This window comes from Tamandua tetradactyla, chromosome 23, assembly GCF_023851605.1.
Source record: "Tamandua tetradactyla isolate mTamTet1 chromosome 23, mTamTet1.pri, whole genome shotgun sequence".
NCBI lineage: Eukaryota > Metazoa > Chordata > Mammalia > Pilosa > Myrmecophagidae > Tamandua > Tamandua tetradactyla.
The window spans coordinates 37246411-37264350 of record NC_135349.1 but is presented as its reverse complement, the minus strand read 5'-3'; the positions used below and the strand labels follow the sequence as shown (position 1 = coordinate 37264350).

Sequence of the window (17940 nt, the reverse complement as noted above, 5' to 3'; positions counted from 1 at the left end):
TTGTCCTATTCTTTGAGCTGTTCTGTAGGTTTGGCATTTGTGGTAGTTAGATTCAATTGTCGACTTGGCTAGGTGAAGGCACCTAGTTCTGTGCTGTGGATATGAGCCAATGGTACGTGAACTTTATCTGTTGCTGATTTACATCTGTAGTCAGCTAGGAGGCGTGCCTGCTGCAATGAATGACGTTTGACTTGATTGGCTGGTGCTTAAATGAGAGAGCGCAACGTAGCACAGCCCAAGCAGCTCGGCATTCCTCATCTCAGCACTTGCAGCTCAGCCCAGGCCTTTGGAGGTGCAGAAAGGAATCACCCTGGGGAAAGTTGTCAGAACCCAGAGGCCTAGAGAGAAGGCCAGCAGAGACCATCCTGTGCCTTCCCACGTAAGAAAGAACCTCAGTGGAAATTTAGCTGCCTTTCCTCTGAAGAACTAACAAAATAAATCCCCTTTTATTAAAAGCCAATCCATCTCTGGTGTGTTGCATTACGGCAGCTAGCAAAATAGAACAGCATTTATCATCACAAAGAGTTGAGGGAGGCTTAATTTTCTATTGTAGAGGTTAGTTTATAAATACCAGTAATCCTCTCCAGACTACAGCAAAGAAGGAAGGACTTCACATACCATACAATCCATTAAAAGTGTACAATCAAAGACTCTTGGTATAATCACATAGTTATTCATTCACCACCACAATCAATTTGACATTCTCATTCCTCTGAAAAAAGAAATAAAACAAAAACCGTATGTGGAGAGAAAGAAGGCAGACATAAAGAAGTATATACAGTATGATTCTATTTATATGAAGCCCAAGAACATATTCAACTAATATATGGTGATGGAATCAGCATACTGGTTGCCTTTGGGGAGGGAGTACTATCTAGAAAAGGACATGAGGGAACTTTCTGGGGTGATGTGAATTTGTATCTTGTTGGGTGATGGCAACTTTAGTGTATACGTTTGTCAGTACTCATCAAGCTACTTACATAAGATCATGGTATTTTTATTGGATAAACATACAATTTAAACAAAATTTTCTACCTTGAGTGATTGGTTACATAGGGTGTATACTTTATACTATACACATATGCTATTTTTTCTCATTATAAATACTAACAGCAAATTTATTTTTAAAGTGAAAAAACTGGCAAAAACTTTTTATCTAGCACTAGTGAGATATTTGAATATGACACCCAGTTTTTTATTAATTAAAAAATTAACAACAAACAAACAAAACAATAAGATATCATTCCATTCTGCATATATAATCAGTAATTCTTAATATCATCACATAGTTGCATATTCATCATTTCTTAGAACATTTGCATCGATTTAGAAAAAGAAATAAAAAGACAACAGAAAAAGAAATAAAACGATAACAGAGAAAAACAAGTTATACATACCACACCCTTTACCCCTCGCTTTCATTTACCACTAGCATTTCAAACTGAATTTATTTTAACATTTGTTCCCCCTATTATTTATTTTTATTCCATATGTTCTACTCTTTTGTTGATACGGTAGATAAAAGGAGCATCAAGCACAAGGTTTTCACATTCACAGAGTCACATTGTGAAAGCTATATCATTGTTTAATCATCATCAAGAAACATGGCTACTGGAACACAGCTCTACATTTTCAGGTAGTTCCCTCCAGCCTGTCCACTACATCTTGAACAACAAGGTGATACCTACTTAATGCGTAAGAATAACCTCCAGGATAACCTCTAGACTCTGTTTGGAATCTCTCAGCCACTGACACTTAGTCTCATTTCACTCTTCCCCCTTTTGGTCGAGAGGTTCTCTCAATCCCTTGATGTTAATTCTCAGCTCATTCTGGGGTTTTTCTCAGTCCCTTGATGCTGAGTCTCAGCTCATTCCAGGATCTCTGTCCCACGTTGCCAGGAAGGTCCACACCCCTGGGAGTCATGTCCCATGCAGAGAGGGGGAGGACACCCAGTTTTTTTTTAATTGCATTAAAAAGTTCACCTGTCAAATCAAATGAATGCGCTATTTTCCTTGGATTCTTTGTGTAACTAATCCACCTAATAACATGAATCCTTTTGCTAAGGAAGAAAAAAAAAGATGAAAGGGCTTTCTCTGTCAGTAGGAAGGACAGAGGTTAGCCATGAGGAAGAACTTTCAAATGGTGAAGGCTGTGGCAGCCACTCACTGATTAAAAAAATCAGCCATCTGTGGGCTGCCACCAGCCCTGTGACCTTGGGCAGGTCCTCTGACTTTCCTTAACCTCAGTCTGTCCAAGTGTAAATGAAATATCCATAGCCTATGGAGAGGTTGTGACATTGACATGAGGTGATGCCTCATAATCTGTTACACAGAGCTTTGTTCCTGTGACTGATTTAGACTGACCCAAACCCCTGATTTGGGTGCATATTTAATGAGACATACTTTCTATCCCAGTCCACACTCAAACCCTTTTATTGAAATGTCCATTGAGAGTAAATGACTGGGCACCAGTAGTCATTTTCACGGTACACTTTGTCAAATACTTTGCCAACATATATAAATTGCCCACTTTCAGTGAGGAAGAGACTTATCCCTTCCTACATTGTTGTTGACCAAATGTCACAGTGAGCACTCACTGCCCACACCAGAAGGAGAGGCCAGTGTTGGATTCTAAGATGCCAGGTTTTGGAGACCCAGCCCAAGCAGTGGCTCCCATGATACCTCCTACCCCTGCTGTTATTGGGCAAGGAGGAAGAATCACGGGATTTGGAGTCAGAAGTGAGGGGGTGAATCCTAGCTCAGACACTCACTGGCTGTGCGACTGTGGGGGTTTCCCTTCCTGGCTCAGGGGCCTCCTCTTTCCCACTGGTCAAATGCAAGGGTTCTGGTCAGTCCACACCTTCTGTTCACAATGTGTCGGGAGCATTGAGATGAAAAAGAAATGGGTGAGGGCCACGGTGACTCAGCAGGCAGGAACGCTTGCCTGTGATGCCAGAGGACCCAGATTCGATTCCCAGTGCCTGCCCATGTAAAAAAAAAAAAATAGAAAAGAAATGGGTGAACCTGGACCCCAGGCCTCCCAGTGTGGGAAAAAGCTGTGTCTAGGCAGATAAATCTGGAGGAGAATAGAACGTGTGGATGCCGGGAGGACTAGGGTCTGGGAAGACCCAGGGTGGGGGGTGCACCTTGGTGATAGGGACTTAGTTTAGTACACCCGTGATGCCCAGCACCCAGCACAAGGAACTGGATAAACATGATGTATGACATAAAATCTGAGTCTGGAGTTGACAAGAACATCCAGAGACAGCCTGAGCAAAGGCACAGTGGTGAGATTTGTTTATCTAGCATTATGAAATCACCAAGTCAGAAGTGGTTCAGAGGTGTGTTTTTAAAATGTGAAGATTTGATTGATCTTGGTGATTATGCACTATGCAAACAAACCACTATATTGACACTGAAGAATGGCCCAGAGTCAGTCACATGAATAAACCTTAATATCCTTAGTGTGTGTGTGGTGGGGGGAGGGGCGGGGCTGTATGTACATTGTTGATTAATATCAAAGGCAGAAATTGTAAAAATTGTACTGTCTATATCCTAGGAAAAAAACTAAGATATTGGTAATTCGTAATCTTTAAATTGAGTTTATATCTGAATTCTGAATCAGGGCTTCTGACAAATATGAGAGCCACTATCACATGTCAGAAGTCCTCAAATAGGACACACCAGTGTTTCTCAAGGATCCTATGCATTATTATCACCTGGGAACTTTAAAAATCCTAATTCTCAAATTAAATGGGAACCTCTGGAATTGGGACACAGCATCTGTATTCTTTTTTTATCTCCCCTAGGTTACTTCAATATTCAGCAAAATTGAGACCCACTGATTTAGACTGACCCAAACCCCTGACTTGGCTGTGAATTGAATGAGACATATTTTCTTTCCAGTCTACACTCAATCCCTGTTATTGAAATGTCCACTGAGAGCAAATGGCTGGGCACCAGTAGTCATTTGCCTGGTACATTTTGTCAAATACTTTGCCAACATATGTTAATTGCCCACTTTCAATGAGGAAGAGACATCTCTGAAAAGAATCCAAGACTTGATATATAACTTTGAAAAATGGTATTTTAAAATCTCATCCATTGAGAAAGGGGGAAAATTCAAATTCCCCAAGTTGAGAATTCTTCATATTCTCACAAGCAGTGGGGACAACCAAAGCAATAGGCTGAGCCCTCAATCTTGGAGTTTGTTCATATGAAATGTAACCCTGCAAAGGATAGGTTAAGCCTACTTAAAATTAGGCCTAAGAGTCACCCCCAAGAGAACCTCTTTTGTTGCTCAGATATGGCCTCTCTCTCTCAGCTAACATGACAAGCAAACTCACTGCCCTTCTCCTCTCTACGTGGGACATGACTCCCAGAGGTGTGGACCTTCCTGGCAAAGTGGGACAGAAATCCTAGAATGTGCTGGGACTCAGCACCAAGGGATTGGGAAAAACTTCTTGACCGAAAAGGGGAAGAGAGAAATGAGACAAAGTGTCAATGGCTGAGAGAATCCAAACACAGTCGAGAGGTTATCCTGGAGGTTATTCTTACACATTAAATACATATCACCTTTTTAGTTAAGGTGTAATGGAGAGGCTGGAGGGAACTGCCTGAAAATGTAGAGCTGTGTTCCAGTAGCCATGTTTCTTGAAGATGATTGTATAATGACATAGCTTTTGCAATGTGACTGTGTGATTGTGAAAACCTTGTGTCTGATACTTCTTTTATCTACCTTATGGACAGATGAGTAAAACATATGGATTAAAAATAAATAAATAATAGGGGGAGCAAATGTTAAAATAAATTTAGTAGATTGAAATGCTAGTGATCAATGAAAGGGAGAGGTAAGGGGTAGGTATGTACAAAATTTTTTTCTGTTTTCTTTCTGTTTCTTTTTCTGAATTGATGCAAATGTTCTAAGAAATGATCATGATGACTATACAACTATGTGATGATAGTGTGAATTAATGAATATATATGTAGAATGGAATGATCATATGGTAAGAATGTTTGTATTTGTATGTTGGTATGTTTAATAAATAAAATATATTTTTAAAAAATCACATCCATTAATTCTAATTGAACAGTTGCTCTATGCATTGCATTGAAACTTTTCCATGTTTCTTTATAATGCAGTTTTATTGAGATATATTCACACTCCATACAAACCATTTGAAATGTACAATCACTAGCTCACAGTATCATCACATAAGTTGTGCATACAACCCCATGATCAATTTTAGAACATTTCCATACTCTGGGTTCTCTTCAGATTGAATAAATCTTTCACCTTTTAGGGTTAATTTTTGTAACTGTACCATGTGTGCGTGACAATAATGAATCTTATACATTTGTTATGTTTATAGTGTTTAGACGGTTTGTTGTACACAGCTATTCTTTCTTCATTTCTTGCCTGCTTCTATGAATTTCTGGGAAAGGGTTGTTGAAAAATTCTCATTCTCCTTGTCTACTTGTTTCCTCCTCCAGCTCTGAGATCCATGGGAATCTGGAATTTTGAGAATGGAGGGAGTGATCCAGAATGGGGGAAAAAGGAGAGAGCTGGATTGGGAAGGACTAGAAATCAGAAGGTCTGTGAAAATTGCAAAGAGGACTGTAATTGGGCTGGCAGGTGTTGGAGGATGAGGTGGGGGAGGGGCGTTCTAGGTGTGAAGTCACATGCCGGCCACTGTGATGGGCAAGGGGCAGAGGCAGATGATTGGTCGAAGGAGAGGGATAAAGTGTCCAGGTAGCTAAGGCAGTGATCAAACAGGAGAAGGCACAGAGGAGGACAGACGTTGGTCCTCCTTCTTCCACTTCTCCTGCAAGCCCACTTCACCTGCGCCTGTGTCCTGGTATCCTGGCTACGTGCTGACTTACCCCCTAACCTACTGACCTAGTTCTGGACACTTCTCCCCTCTTTCTCCACTGTAGTCTACCCCCACCCCTCTTCTCCCCAGTGTCCCCTTTCATCTCTCCCTATGCCCCACCGCTACCCCTTCTTCCTCTTAGGAACACCAGAGCTTCCATCCTATAGTGTTCACACACCCGTTTCCCTGCCAAGGCCCAAATAACACCCCCAAACTCAGTCCCAGACCCCGCCTCCACCCCAGACCCGGCTGTGCCCCCACCGCCCCCCAGTGGCCCAGAACGTGGAGGTGGCCTGGCTACTTTTCTGGTTCCTCTTCCTGCGATCTCCTGATCATCCAGCCACGAGTGAGTAAACTTTAATCGTGCCGTAATTTCTTCCTTTTTTATACTGTTTCCCACAACTCTCGCGAGCAGTTTGAGGTGGCTATGCCCGGTCTTCCTCAGAACCGTAGAATCCACTGGAGATTTTGGCGGGTGTGATTACCTCTTGGAGGCTAGTTTAGGGTCTCTGTGGTGGATTCTCTGTAACAGCTATATTCCAAATTTCTTTGAAATTTCTCCTTATTTCCAATATTGTTATTTTAGCTGGCTGAGTGTCTGCCGGATGACTTTTTTGGTGATCTGATTGTATGGAATTCTTAAGAAGCCTGTCGTTATTTCTGCTTACTTAGGAATTGTTTTATTTGCTGTGAGTATATTAAAGTGCCTGATAGGTGTGCTTGGACTCACAAGTCAGCAGAAATTCGGTATCTTTTTGTTTTTTTTTTGAAATTACTAACTTGACCACAGATTAATAATTTAAAATGGAAGCTAATTGTCAAATCATCTGCTCTTTTAAATAAGAACTCAATGGATAAGACAACTGTTTACTCTTGGTGAGACAACTTCAATTTATAAATCCTTTCTAACAAAAAGAAGTACTAATATTAAGCATTTTAGGAGCTCCTCCTGTTGTGTTAGTAGAATTGTGGTTTCGCCTGAAAAGCAATTTAAATAATGGGTCTGAAGTCTTAGAATGTTCATATATATGTATTTTTTGTGTGCTGTATGGCAGGGGTCACATTTCTTTCTTTTTCCATGAAACTGTCCTGTTATTGCAGCACCATTTATTGAATTTTTGTTTGTTTGTTTTTGTTTGTTTGCTTGTTTGTTTGTTTTTGGGAAGTGCATGGGCTAGGAATTGAACCTGGGTCTCCTGCATGGCAGGCGAGAATTCTACCACTGAACTACCCTTGCACTCCCTTGTATCCTTTTTATTCATTGTGAATCCACATGTGGTAGTCTACGCTAATGAAATAACTAAATGTGTTTAAAGACCTTGGTGGAGGATATTCAATGAAAAAGTGTTTACTACATTGAAAATGTGGTAACAATACAGAACGAGTCAAATCACACAGCCTCACAGTGCAATTCACAGTGAATCTTAAAATTCATGTGTTTAGGTGGACAATCCTTGTGCAGCCTGAAACAACCCAGTGCACTCACCCAAAGACAGCAGGTTGCCTCGCAGGGGGTGAACAGATGCTGTTGTCTCAGGTCCCCTGGACGCAATTGCTCCTTGGTCCTGTCCCCTGTTAATAGTGCTGCTCATGCCCTTCAAGTGACAGCAAACACCCTCCATCCCAATCACGGGGTTACTCTATTGAAGAGATGTCTCTGAAAAGGTTAACTGCTTAAAGGATTTATTTTACCTTCTTTGGGGAAGATCACACAGAACACTTTAGAATGTGGCATCTATGTCCTAGCTGGAGAAGCAACTTTCTAGATTTGTCTCAGTGGATACATAGTTTAATATAAGATTTGCTTTAAGATAGAAGGAATTTACTATTGTTAGAGGTTACTTTGTGGGGGTTTTTTTTGTTGTTGTTGTTTAATTTTTTATTAGTAGGGTGCTCTATACATTTCTTTGTAATATTACTTCTCTAATCTGATAAATGTTCCCCTAAGAATATAACATGGATGCCCCATAGTTCTTTCCTTTTCTCATTCCAATGATATAAATGTCTTTGAGGCCAATTCTATTGATAAATATTTTATAATCCCTGATCATAAACAAAAATCAGGCTATATCATAGAGACCAAACTATTTTTATACAAATCTCCCCATGGCTTGCAAAGTAGGAGCTGTGCTCTCCCTGTTTGCTGGTATACTTTCCACCCAAGTTTTTTCTTATTCTCATTTCCAACCTTGGTTTAGACTGTGACTTCCCCTATGTGTATTGGGAGCACCATGATTTTAGTGGGATGTCCATCCAGCTAATCTGAGCCCTAATCTGTCCACAGTTACTTCATTCGTTACGAAAACACCTGAACCTGCAGCAAGAGCACTGTCATGTCTTCCTCAGGATCAGGGGACAAGACCGCCCCCATCCTGGGGGTCATCTGAGGCCTCAGGGATTCCTATGCCTCTGGTGAAGGACCTAAATGTGCTAAGAAGCCTGAGATGCTGGAGGAAAGGGTGGAAGGTTTGCTATTCTTCTCTACCCAATATGCAGATCTGAACAAACCTGTCAGTTTTTCTGCCATTATAAATCCAGGTCATGGTACAGCTACCATGATGAAACTCGTTCCCCACAGCACAGAGGAGGGAAGGGAAGTGTGCCTCTTTGTCAGTTTTAGGGAACTATTTCAGGAAACTTTCATCAAAAATCTTTATAGTACACTTTCTCCTGGTCTCACCTCTTTTTTTTTTCATTCATCCCTTTACTTTCTCATTTCCTCTTTAAATAGCAACCCCTCCCCATAAGTGTGAGTCTCTTCAGTCCCAGCTAGTCACCTTTGGCTCTGCCTCTGGAAATGGTAAGTCTTTAGAAGTTGAGTGTTCTAGTTTGCTAGCTGCTAGAATGCAATGTATCAGAAACATAATGGCTTTTAAAAAGGGGAATTTAATAAGTTGTTAGCTTGCAGTTCTAATTTACTCTAAGGCCAAGAAAATGTATCAGTTAAAACAGGTTTATAAAAATGTCCAATTTAAGGCATCCAGGGAAAGATACCTTGGCTCAAGAAGGCTGATGAAGTTCAGGGTTTCTCTCTCAAGTGGAAGGGCACATGGTGAACACAGTCAGAGTTCCTCTCTCATCTGGAAGGGCACATGGTGAACATGTCGTCATCTGCTAGCTTCTTCTCCTGGCTTCCTGTTTCATGAAACTCCCCAGGAGGCATTTTCCTTCTTCATCTCCAAGGTTCACTGGCTGGTGGTCTCTGCTTCTCGTGGCTGTGCTGTTATGCTCTGCGCTCTCTGAATCTCTCATTCTCCAAAATGTTTCCTCTTTTATAGGACTCCAGAAACTAATCAAGACCCACTCAAATGTGGGGAGACATGCCTTCACCTAATCCATTTTAACAACCATTCTTGATGAAATCACATCTCCAGGGAGATGATCTAATTGCAGTTTCAGACATACAATGCTGAATAGGGACTAGAAGAAGCAGCTGCTTTACAAAATGGGATTAAGATTAAAACATGGTTTTTCTAGGGTACATACATCATTTCAAACCAGCACATTCCACCCTCTGGACCCTAAAAAAGACACGTTTTTCCCATGTGCAAAATACATTAATTCCATCACAATGTCAGAAAACTTTAAAGCAATTCAGTAACAATCAAATGCAATTCAGGTTAAAACCAGTACAAAGTCTCATCAAAGTTAGGTACAAGCATGGTCTGTGCTCAGGCACAATCTCCTGTCTCTGGACCTTTGAAAACTCATAAGAAATTATTTGCTGCCAACATACAAAGGAGGAACAGTCAAGAGATACATATATACATTTCCATAGAGGAAGGAACACAGAGGTCACTGGACCCAAACAGTTTTGAAAGCCCAGAGGGCAAAGTCCATTAGATTTCAAAGTCTGAGAATCATTTATCTTTGGGAATTTAGAAAGCGGCAGTCCCACCCTTTCCAAGGGCCTATCCAGTGACTTGCCTCTCTCCAAATAGAACGTTGGGGGACCACCTTTTTTCTCAGCTCCAACCTCTCCAAGCATCTCTGCCATCTCCGGCGCACATGCACAACCCCTCCATGTAGTGGCAGCCAGACTCTCTTCAAACCCCAAGGAATGTGCTTCATCTTCTCCAAGTCCTGAGGTGGCATGACTGTTCCACTACAACAAGGTGGAAGGCCCATCCTCTGCCTTTGGGGCAAACTCTCCCTGTCCACGAGCTTGGGTGGGCCCGCTCTCCTGGCCCGAGACTTCTTGACTTCAGACCTCAGCCTCCATGGTTTTGCCTCTGAAGTTATTTGTCTTTCAGTGTATCCCTTTTCTGAACCCTCCAGTCCAGACTGGCAGTGGCTCTGTTTATACAGGCCCGACAGCACTCTCGTTGGGTTTCTATGCTGTAGCCTTGGATCATGCCCATCAAACATAAGGAGTTTCCACAAATCCTTCCTGGATAACTCCATGTCCAATCCTGGCTTTCTCTGAAATAGCTGACTAGTTTCACATTTGGTCAAGTCCTCATGTGGGGCACTGTTCTCTGGGGTCTCCCTTCCAGGAAGCCCAAAATTCTCCAGAACATCAACTTCTGGTTTCTTTGTACCCAAGAGTTCAGTTCTCAGCTTGTCTCTTTCCTGTCACATTTCACTATAAGCTGCAAGGATAAACCAGGTTGCACTTTCCACATTTAATTTGGAGATCTCTTCTGCTAAATATCCAAGTTCATGGCTTTTAAAATCTGCCTTCCAGTCAAAGCCACTAGTGAATTTTGCCAGATTATCTGCTATTTTAAAACAAGGATCACCTTCCTTCCAGTTTGCAATAATGCATGCCTCATTTCTGTCTAAAGCTTTGTCATAGGTAACTTTAGAGTCCACATTTCTACCAACTGTCTTTTCAAAGCATTCTAGGCCTTCTTTATCAAGCTCTTCACAACTCCTTCAAAATCTTCCCCTTATCCATTTAAAAAGTCGTTCCAACCTGTTTGGTGTTTGCAAACCACAGCAGTACCCAAAATCTGTTCTAGTTTGCTAGCTGCTGGAATGCAATATACCAGAAACAGAATGGCTTTTTAAAAGAGGAATTTAATAAGTTGCTAGTTTGCAGCTCTAAGGCTCAGAAAATGTCCCAGTTAAAACAAATCTATAGAAATGTCCAATCTAAGGCATCCAGGGAAAGATACCTTAGTTCAAGAAGGCTGATGAAGTTCAGGGTTTCTCTCTCAAGTGGAAGGGCACATGGTGAACACGGTCAGGGTTCCTCTCTCATCTGGAAGGGCACATGGTGAACATGTCATCATCTACTAGCTTCTCCTGGCTTCCTGTTTCATGAAACTCCCCCGGAGACATTTTCCTTCTTCATCTCCAAAGGTCACTGGCTGGTGGACTCTGCTTCTTGTGGCTATGCTGTCATGCTCTGCTCTCTCCAAATCTCTCATTCTCCAAAATGTTTCCTTTTTTATAGGACTCCAGAAACTAATTAAGACCCACCCAAATGGATGGAGACACACCTCCACCTAATCCATTTTAACAACCATTCTTGATTAAATCGCATCTTCAGGGAGATGATCTGATTACAGTTTCAGACATACAATGCTGAATAGGGATTAGAAGAACTGGCTGCCTTTACAAAATGGAATTAGGTTGAAAACATGGCTTTTCTAGGGTACATATATCATTTCAAACCAACACACTGAGAAATGAAGTCTCATGTTGTTGTACTTCTGGAAAGAAAACGAGGGGAAAGACCCTTAAATACTTCACTATTTCACTTCTCAAGGTGCATGTTTTAGTTTTCTGGGTGATACAGCAAATACCATGCAAAGGATTGGCTTGAATAATGGGAATTTGTTGGCTCACAGTATTGAGGCTAGAAGAAATCTATATCAAGGCATCATCAAGGTGATGTTTTTCTTCCCCAAGTCTGGCTTTCTGGGACTGGCTGCTGGTGATCCTTAGTCATGGCTTTTCTGTCACATGGAAATGTACATGGTGGCCTCTCTTGGTCTTTCCTTTCTCTTTTGGGTTCCCTTGATTTTCAGCTTCTGGCTGCTCTTTGTCATTCTATCATTTGAATTTCATTCTGCTTACAAAGTACTCCAGTAATAAGAGTAAAACCATCCTGATTAAGCTGGGACACACCTTAAATGAAGTAACATCATCACACACAAAATAAAACTCAAAACACCCATAACCCTTGTCCACCCCAACTATATACCCCTAATATTGATTTGTTACACATGTTACTATTCATAAAAGAATATTAAGGCATTACTGTTAAATGTAGTCCACTGTATGCAATACATAATTTTCCCCATATACAACTCTATTGTTAACTCTTTGTACAAGTCATACACTTGTAGTAGTTCATGCAAGAACATATTTATATTTGAAATGTTAATCGGTAACAGACATGAATTTAAACAACCCCTTTCAATCAAAATCAGCTACAATACGGCATTATTATTTGCAATTCCCATAATGAACTACCATAATAACCTCTATCCATTCCCAAACATTTAAGTTCAACCTCGTTAACTATTCTGTAATATTAGATGACTGCTCCTCCTCCTCTAGTTTCTGTTTATCTCTAGGTCCTCTATTCTACATTTTAAAACTCGAAGCTTGCATTTTCCAGGGAGTTCACATTAGTGAAAGTATACAATATCTGTTTTTTTATGACTTATTTCACCCAGCGTTATGTCCTCAAGTTTTATGTATGTTGTCACATTCTTCAGGACCTCATTAATTCTTTCTGCAGCATAATATTCCATCATATGTACATGCCACATTTTGTTTATCTACACATCTGTTGATGAACACTTGGATTGTTTCCATCTTTTGGCAATTGTGAATAATGCTGCTGTGAACATTGATGTGCAAATGTCTGTCAGTGTCTCGGCTTTCAGATCGTCTTGATATGTACCTAGTAGCAGAATTGCTGGTTATAGTGCAACTCAATATTTAGTTTTCTGAAGAACCACCAAACCGTCTTTCACAACACTTGTACTGTTTTATATTCCTACCAGCCATGAATAATTGTTCCTATTTCTCCACATCCTCTCCAAAATTTGTGGTTTCCTGTTGAATAGTGTGTGAGGTGATATCTTATTGTGGTTTTGATTTGTGTTTCCCTCCTAGTTAATGAAGATGTTCATTTTTTCAGTTGCTTTTTTTTGGAAACTTTTTATTTTATTTTATAATATAACACATTTACAAAGCAAAGCAAGAAAAAACAATAGTTTTCAAAGCACTCTTCAACAGGTAGTTACAGGACAGATCACAGAGTTTGTCATGGGTTACGATACCATCATCTCAGATTTTTCCTTCTAGCTGCTCCAGAACATAGGAGGCTAGAAGGAATAATTTTTTTTCGATCATCACAATCAGCTTTTTTCTTCTTTTTCTGTGAAAAATAACATATATACTCATCCTTGGGAGTCATCTCCCATGCCTCCAGGGAAACTTTCACCCCTGTATGTCATGTCCCACCTAGTAGGGAGGGCAATGATTTCTCTTGCAGAGTTGGGCGTAGAGAGAGTGAGGCACATCTGAGTAAAAAAAAGAGGTCCTCCAGAAGTAGCTCTTAGGCATACCTATAGGTAAGTTAAGCTTCTCTGCTACCGACATAAGCTTCACAAGATTAAGCCTCAAGATCAAGGGCTTGGCCTATCAATTTGGGTGTCCCTAATGTTTGCCACAGTATCAGGGGTTTCCCTGCTGGTAAAGTTTAATAGTTCCATAATTTTTCTCCCATCCCTCAAGCGACTTTGCTAATACTTTTTCATTATCTGCTTAATGTATTCTAGGATGTATACCTTACATCCTAGAATTACCTTAAGCTATACAAGATTAGAGGCCCTTATTCTTTTTTCTGGGCTCCCTGTGTTTCAGTTGTTCAAATGAGCTATAACCTATAAACACACCTGCACCAAATAGGAAATCTAAACCTCCCCTTAACTCTTGTCCCTCCCCCAAATATTTACCCCTGGTGTTGCTGTGTACTGCTGATGTTTTCCTTTTAAACATAGCCCATAGTATGCAATAGCCGTTTCCCCCCCTGTATCTTGAACTTAAAAACTCGTCGTACATAAATCATACCTTTAAAGTAGTTCTTTCAAGAACGTATTTATATTTCTAGTGTTAATCAGTGGGACACATAGGTCTATATAACCTATTTCAATCATGTTCACCTTTAATATGTTAATAAAACTTATAGACCCACTAGAGAACCACCTTCACTTCTATCTATTCCCTTACACTTGAGTTCAACCTCATTAGCTAACCATTCGCCCATCTCTAGCTTCTATGTATTCCTAAACCCTCTATATTTTGTATTATAAGCCTCTGATTTTACCTTCACCATGCCCATAAAAATGGAGTCATACAGTATCTATCCTTTTGTGTCTGGCTTATTTCACTCACCATTATGTCCTCAAGGCTCATCCATCTTGTCATGCGCATCAGGACGTCATTTCTACTTACCGCAGCATAATATTCCATCGTATGTATATACCACATTTTGTTAACCCACTTGTCTGTTGATGGGCATTTGCTTTGTTTTTATCTTTTGGTGATTGTGAATAATGTTGCTATGAACATCCTTGTGCACCTGTCTGTTTACGTCACTGCTTTCAGCTCTTCTGGGTATATACCAAGTAGTGCTATTGCTGGGTCATAGGGCAACTTGACATTTAGTTTCCTGAGGAACAGCCAAACTGTCTTCTATATTGGCTATACTATTATACATTCCCACCAGTAGTACATAAGTGTCCCAATTTCTCCACATCCTCCCCAATATTTGTAGTTTCCTGTTTGTTTAATAGTAGCATTCTTATAGGTGTGAGGTGGTATCTCATTGTAGTGTTGATCTGCATTTCCCTTATAGCTAATGAAAATGATCACCTCTTCAAGTGAACCATCGGTATTTTCTCGTCAGAAAAATGCCTATTCATATCTTTAGCCCATTTTATAATTGGGTTGTTTGTTCTTTTGCTGTTGAGTTGTATAATTTCTTTATGTATACAGGATATCATACCTTTGTCTGATGTGTGATTTCCAAATATTTTCTTCCATTGAGTTGGCTGCCTTTTCACCTTTTTAATAAAATCTTTTGAGGTGCAGAAGCATTTGATTTTGAGGAGTTCCCATTCATCTATTTTTTCCTTTGTTGCTTGGCTTTGGGTATAAAGTTTAGGAAAGTGTCTCCTACTGCTAAGTCTTGAAGATGTTTCCATACATTTTCTTTGAGAAGGTTTATGGTGCTAGTTCTTATATTTAGGTGTTTGATCCACTTTGAGTTAACTTTTGTTTTGGGTATAAGGTAAGGGTCCTCTTTCATTCTTTTGGTTATCGATATCCAGTTCTCCCATGCCCGTTTATTGAAAAGACTATTTTGTCCTAGGTCAGTGAATTTGGGGGCCTTGTCAAAAATCAGTTGACCATAGATTTGGTGGTCTGTTTCTTCACTCTTGATTTGATTCCATTGGTCAATACTTCTATCTTTGTGCCAGTATCATGCTGTTCTGACCACTGTGGTTTTATAATAAGTTTTTAAGTCAGGAACTGTTAATCCTCCCACTAAGTTCTTCTTTTTTTTAGCATGCTTTTAGCTATTTGGGATCTCTTTCCCTTCCAGATGAATTTGGTAACTAGCTTTTCCAAGTCTTCAAAGTAGATTGCTGGAATTTTGATTGGTACTACATTGAATCTGTAGATCAATTTGGGTAGAATAGACATCTTAACTATATTTAACCTTCCTATCCATGAGCAGGGAACGTCCTTCCACCTATTTAGATCTTCTTTGATTTCTTTTAGCAATGTTATGTAGTTTTCTGTGTACAAGTCTTTTACATCCCTAGTTGAGTTCATTCCTAGGTACTACATTCTTTTAGTTGCTATTTTGAGTGGAATTTTTTCCTTAACTGATTCCTCAGTTAGGTCATTGCTTGTGTATAGAAACGTTATTGATTTTTGCACATTAATGTTATATCCCACCACCTTGGTGAATTTGTTTATTTACTCAAGTATCTTTGTAGTAGATTTCTCAAGATTTTCCAAGTACAGTATCATGTCATCTGCAAATAATGAAAGTTTTACTTCTTCCTTTCCAACTTGGGTGCCTTTTCTTTATTTTGTCTGCTTTAGTTAGAACTTCTAGTACAGTGTTGAGTAATAGTGGTGACAGAGAGCATTCTTGTCTCATTCCTGATCTTACAGGGAAAGCTTTCAGTTTCTCTCCATTGAGTTCAATGCTGGATATCAGTTTTTCATATATGCCCTTTATCATATTGAGGAAGTTACCTTTGATTCCTATCTTTTGAAATGTTTTTTTTTTAATCAGAAAAAGGATTGAATTTTGTCGAATGCTTTTTCAGCATCAATTGAGATGGTCATGTGATTTCCCCCTCTTGATTTGTTAATTTGCTGTGTTACATTAATTGATTTTCTTGTTTTGAACCATCCTTGCATTCCTGGTATAAACCCCACTTGGTAGTGGTGTATGATTCTTTTAATGTGTTGCTGGATTCGATTTGCTAGTATTTTGTTGAGAATTTTTGCATCTATGTTCTTTAGGGAGATTGGCCTGTAGTTTTCCTTTCCTATAGCATCTTTTTTTGGGCATGGGCAAGCACCAGGAATTGACCCCAGGTCTCCAGCATGGCAAGTGAGAATTCTGCCACTGAGCCACCATCACACCACCCTCTTATAGCATCTTTACCAGGTTTTGGTATTAAAAGAATATTAGCTTCATAAAATGAGTTAATATTCCTTGTTCCTCAATTTTTTTGAAAAAGTTTGAGTAGGATTGGTGTTAGTTCTTTTTGGAATGTTTGATAAAATCCCCCTGTGAAGACATCTGATCCTATGCTTTTCTTAGTTCGAAGATTTTTGATGACTGACTGAATCTCTTTACTTGTGATTGGTTCGTTAAGATCTTCTATTTCTTCCTGAGTAACTGTAGCTTGTTCGTGTGTTTCCAGGAATTTGTCCATTTCATCTGAGTTGTTTTTCATCCTTTCTCTTTTTTTTCTTTGTCGGTCTTGCTAGTGGCCCATCAATTTTATTGATTTTTTGAAAGAACCAACTTTTGGTTTTATTGATTCTTTCTATTGTTCTTTTGTTCTCTCATTCATTTAACTCTGCTTTAGTATTTGTCGTTTTTCTACTTCTATATGCTTTCTATTTGCTGTTCTTTCGCAGTTCCTCCAGGTGTGCTATTAAGTCCTCAATTTTTGTTCTTTTTTTGTTTTTTAATATAGCCATTTAGGGTAATAAATCCCCCTCTCAGCACTGCCTTTGCCACATCCCATAAGTTCTGATATGTTGTATTCTTGTTTTCATTCATCTCCATATAGTTACGGATTTCTCTAGCAATTTCTTCTTCGATCCATTCATTGTTTAAGAGTGTGTTATTTAATCTCCATGTATTTGTGAAAGTTTTCCTTCTTTGGTGGTTATTGATATCCAGCTTCATTCCATTGTGATTAGAGAAAGTGCTTTGAATAATCTCAGTGTTTTTAAATTTGTAAAGACCTGTTTTGTGCCTCAGCATATGACCTATCCCAGAGAATGTTTCCATGAGCACTACAGCAGAATGTATATCCTGGTGTTTTGGGGGTATAATGACCTATATTTGTCTTTTAGGTCTAAATCATTTATCAAGTTGTTTAGCTTCTGTATTTTCTTGTTGATCTTCTGTCTTGTTGTTCTATCTATAGAGCAGAGTGGTGTATTGAAGTCTCCTACTATTATTGTTGAACTATCTATTGCTCCCTTTTGTTTTGCCAATGAATGTCTCAAGTACTTTGGAACTCCTTGACTGGAAGCATAAACATTTATGATTGTAGTTCTTCTTGGTGAATTGTCTCTTTAATTAGTATATAGTACCTTCTTTGTCTCTTATGATGTCTTTACATTTAAAGTCTATTTTGTCTGATATTAATATCGCTACTCCTGCTTTCTTTTGGTTATAACTTGCGTGGAACATCTTTTTCCATTTTTTCACTTTCTATCTATTTGTATCCTTGTATCTAAGATGAGTTTCTTGTAAACAGCATATAGCTAGATTATATTTTTTAGTTCATTCTGCCAATCTGTAGCTTTTAATTGATAAGTTTAGTCCACTAACA

The 17940-nt window shown here is 39.5% G+C and overlaps 1 long non-coding RNA gene across 3 annotated transcripts in view; it reads left to right on the top strand.

Moving 5' to 3' along the window:
• The first annotated feature begins 5781 nt into the window (after positions 1 to 5781).
• Positions 5782 to 17940, top strand: part of LOC143666623 (uncharacterized) — a 102442-nt gene continuing 90283 nt past the window's right edge. For all 3 annotated transcript variants that reach the window (XR_013167701.1, XR_013167700.1, XR_013167699.1), the window contains exon 1: positions 5782 to 6218. This is a non-coding gene — a long non-coding RNA (uncharacterized LOC143666623). The remainder of the gene's footprint in view (positions 6219 to 17940) is intronic.